The sequence below is a fragment of the Dipodomys merriami genome, unplaced genomic scaffold (assembly GCF_024711535.1).
Source record: "Dipodomys merriami isolate MVZ:Mamm:240054 unplaced genomic scaffold, mDipMer1.0.p SCAF_465, whole genome shotgun sequence".
In the NCBI taxonomy this organism is placed as follows: domain Eukaryota; kingdom Metazoa; phylum Chordata; class Mammalia; order Rodentia; family Heteromyidae; genus Dipodomys; species Dipodomys merriami.
In genome coordinates, this window is record NW_027206030.1 from 252,843 (window position 1) to 257,574 (window position 4,732).

At 38.4% G+C, this 4,732-nt stretch overlaps 1 pseudogene; it reads left to right on the forward strand.

The window, feature by feature from the left end:
* Positions 1–2,527: 2,527 nt before the first annotated feature.
* Positions 2,528–2,626, forward strand: LOC138808661 (U6 spliceosomal RNA; annotated as a pseudogene).
* The last annotated feature ends 2,106 nt before the right edge of the window (positions 2,627–4,732 follow it).

The window sequence follows — 4,732 nt, forward strand, 5'->3', positions numbered from 1 at the left end:
TTAAAAATGGCTTAGAATGTATTCCTAAATACCAGTTTTTATAAATGGTTTTGTACAGTAGTGTGTGATTTTTTATTTTACATGGGATAATATTTTCAACTACCTATAAGTATTGGCAAAAGAAGAAATCTAAAATTTACTACTGTAGAGGAATATGATAGAAATAGAAGACAGATTATATGTTTGTCAAATCTCTGATGAGTACCCATATTCAAGACTTAAAGTCATATTTCTTAGTATGTTAGACATATAGGGAAAACATAAAACACCATATGATAAGGCAACTATTCATGACTTATTAAAATGTACTTATGTGATGAAATTTACTTTATTAGCTAATGTTTTGGTTTGAAATATTGGAGGCTGATCTATTTAACAAATTTTCGAAGGAACCTACTGAAAAACACAAATGATGTGGGGGGGTACTATTCCTAAACTTTAATGAATGGTTGAACCTGTTTGGCATTAGTGCTGGGTGAATAAATCAACTCTATTGAAACTTGCTCCCTACACTTGAAAGACTAGTAACCTCACTAAATATCATCACTTGTAAAGTGTTATTTTTGCAAAGGTGATTTTTAAAAGTTTTTTTGAAAAGGAATATACTTTCAGCAGATTAAATGTAGGTTATCATTTGTTTGAGAATGACAACATTTTTATACTACAGAGCCAAGTTTACTGAAGTACCAGTGTTTTGAAGCACTAAGGATCTTCTCAATTAATGTTTTTTGAATTATATTTCACCTCTATGTCAAGTATTCCTAGCATTGGTAGACCAATTATGGATCTATCGTTCAGGAACTATTTTTTAGCCTGCTGATACTGGACTGAAATCATTTATTAATCATTAGGAGAAGGGTATTACAAATAATCTTATGACATTTGTGGTCTTTTTCACTCATATGGCATGGTCATCTGAAAATTGAAAGTTTGAATTACTGTACTTTCACATTTTGTGATTTCATCTTGCATTTTAAGTTGCCTTGCATTTCCCAATTGCTCACTGCTAATTCCTGCATTTCAAGGAATTGGGGCCCTGAAATACAAAAAATGAGGAATTGAGATGCGTCTTCAATTACTTTCTCTTGTCATGTTGCATCAGCATAGGTGGGAACTTTTGCCCTAGTTATCTGATGATGCGGATAACTGGGACCTGGGATCCTAGGACCCATGGATAGTGTAGAAGAATAATACCTTTTAGACATCATATCAGCAAAATTTGAGTATAATCGGTAGGAATGCTTCAGAAATATGGAGAAAAACAATTTGGGACCAGCAAGTTAAAACAATAAACAGAGCAGCAGAGTAAAATCCCTTATAGATTAGAGGAAAACAACATTGTTTTTTTTACCATGTGAATTCAGAAGACCAAAAACCCGTAGAAAGTATCACAAGTTTATACCGAAAACATTGCATTGATACTTTTTATATTCTAATATATATTCTAATCCTGATTATTTATATTCCAATCTATTTATTGGAATAATATAAATTCACTTGTCAAATTATCAATTAATTCTAGTAAGATCCACTGTGTGAAATATAAAATCAACACATATAAATATAAAATATATAATTATCTATAAGAAAATATTTTGCATTGTTCTGTTGTGGTTAGGGAATCAAAGGCAACTGTTTTAGAGTATTATTCCATTACCTCTACCTCATTGTTTGGTAGAATTAGAACTAAAGCTTTACCATTCGGGTATGTACAGCTTAGAGGTAAGAGGAAACGCTGTGATTAAAACACTACTAATTTAAGGCTTAATAACCAGGAGAAACATATGGACTTCTCCTGGAGCTATGGAATATATTTGGTGATAGAAAATCAGTGGTGTAAATTCCTGCCTGGTTGGATGGTAATCAGGCCAGTACATTAGGTAATCATGCATATGAACAATTTTTTCACCTTCTTGGCTTTAGCTACTTTTGAAATGGAAGGTACAATAAACAATTATATTTTGATAAAAACCTTCTAGTCTGAAAAGTTCTGTCTGAAATATTCATTTTTCTATGATCCCTTGGAACTAAGATTTATTTTGTTCAACTAAGACAATTTATACGATCAGGGTAAGATATTCTGGTTGGTCTGATCCTTCATGGAAGAAGGGTAAGGTGTCAGGTAGACATTTGTGCCAATGAGACCGTATTTGGGAAAATTTCAACTGCAGAAGTTTAGAAGTAGCTCTTAAGCAAGGCTTACTTTGAATCCGTTAGCTACACAGAGGAAACTCAGTTGAATAAATAAGTACTTGAAAAAGCCATCCCCTTTGGACCTAGCTAAAAAGGCTTCAAAGTATGATTAAACTAAAATGAAAAAGATTTAAAATAGTCATTGACAAAAAATTACAAATGTGAGCAATCCACTGAACAATATAATTATTTTCCATTATACACAGAATTTTAGGGAAATAAGATCAGTAGCATTGTTAGGAACAATAAGGTTTCCTTGTTACAAACAGGCACCCGAGGATATAATCCTGTATAAATATTGCATCATTAACTACCTAAACTTAGAGGACATTACATGCTTCAGCAGCACATGTACCCAATTTACACCAATACAGAGATTAACATGGCAATTGCAAAGGATGAAATGAAAATCTGTGAATTATTCCAGATTTTTCATTCTTCAGATGCAAGAAATGAAAAACAATTATTAAAAAGTTGATTACAAAATTACAAGTGTAATAATACATGTAATTCATATAAATGAAAGTTAGTTTGACATCATTGCATTAAATCTTCACCTTAGAAAGGCCTTTACATAGCATAATTGTTATAAAACTTTTAAAATTAGACAACATTGTCATTTTATTCCAAAGAAATATACTATAAGGACCTAGTAAAAAAGGAATCTTAAACTGTTTTGGTATGGAATGCAATCTGAAAGGACACATTTATTAAGGAACCTATATATTAAAAAACAATGTAGAATTCAAAGTCTTATATCTAGGAAAGAATAAAATAGATTATGGGCATTATACAAACAGAATACAGAATATTTTAAATTATAATTTTTCACATAAGCACCAGAAATATCTTTAGTTTCTTTAGTACTCATTTCAACAGATAAATTAAAATTATTTCTGAATAAAAAAAGCAAAAACTCGAGGGGTTCCAAGATGGTGACGGGGAAGTAGGGGAACGCCACAGCTCTCCCCAACCAAAAAGAGAGTTTGAGTTCGTTTAATCTCCCCCAGAGACCGACAACAACAACAAAATCAACATCCAGAGAAAAACAGGAGTTGAAAAGAAGAATTTCACAACATAGAAGCTTGAAGACGCCTCCCGCAACGTCTATTGGCCACAAAGCATCGTGCCAAGCCATGGCCAGCCCAGCCTGGTGGGAGCTGCCGGTGGCCCAGAGACACAGGGAGTTGTCTGCAGATCACCCGCACCAAAGACCCCTGAGGTATCAGTGTCAGACTGGCTGATCCTGATGAATGAAGAAACCTCTGAGCAGGGAAATTACACAAAGATCCCACCCCTTCCCCTCACTCTCCATTGGAGCAGAGAGGCTCCATCCCACCAAAGCCACTCAGCCCCATGGCAGGAACCTCAGAGATACATGAGATGCCCACAGAACACCACAGCAGAAGAATTGAAAGGAACTGGTGCTGATCCAGAGAGTGCAAACAGAGACAAACCCCAGCAATCAGAACCTGCACAGAGGCCCCTCCCCACCCCTCGGGTGGAGGCCGGAGGCCCATCCCGTGGAGCGGACACAAACAGTGTCAATGGAGGCAGTGACAGAAAAGAAACACACAGAGCCACCACCTCTCAGCCTAGCCCACAACCACCTCAATTGAATTCTGACTACAATGGCAACCAACAACCTACATCACACAGAAACAACGAGCTCCAGGGTGAGTACCCCACAGGGGACAGTGTATGCCTCAACGGAAACCAGAGCTGGTGGGAATCCCCAGACCCCCTACCCCAAAACCTGCACCACAGGACCCACTAAAACTAGAAACCTTTCAAGAGCTCCACCAGCCCATGGATCACACTCAGTTGGCCAGGCTAGAACAAGAGAGACCCTGGAAGGAAGCTTCAATGCCCAAGCCTGGAACAGCGCCACTGGGTCAAGACACCCAACGGTGGAAGAAATTTGAACTGTGTACTCCAAGCTGCATAATCTAGGTGGGATACACAGCAGCACAGGTCCAACAGGTGTGCCCAGGCTGGGGTCTAGGACCAGGCCTGGGGATCTGGTGCCTGAGCAACATAACCAACTCCTCCCAACTGAAATCAGAAGCTGAGCATATGCCTCAGCAGAGGGGAGAAAAACAGGGAACTGCACTCCTGGTAATCATGCCTGTGACAGCAAAAGATGCGGGGGGGTTCAGGACAAGAGAAGCCCAAATCCCACAAGAACCTGACCCATGTATTCTAGGCTAGGAATTGAACAACACAGGCCTCCAGCACCCGATAATAGTCAGGAGCTCAGACTGGTAAGGTGCTCAGCAGTACAGTGCTTGTCTTAGGTGAAAGAGACCATGGATCTGAATCCTCAGCAAAACATAAGCAGAAACGGCCAGATGTGGTGCTCTGGGTCAAATGGTAGGGTGCCAGCCCTGAGCTGAAGAGCTGAGGGACAGCACCCAAGGCCAGAGTTCAAGCCCACAAATAGCCAAAAAAAGTAAAACAAAACAAAACATCAGGAGACCATAGCAGACTCCAGAATCTGGGAGAGTACATCCAGCACATCCGAACTTGCCAAGAGCAC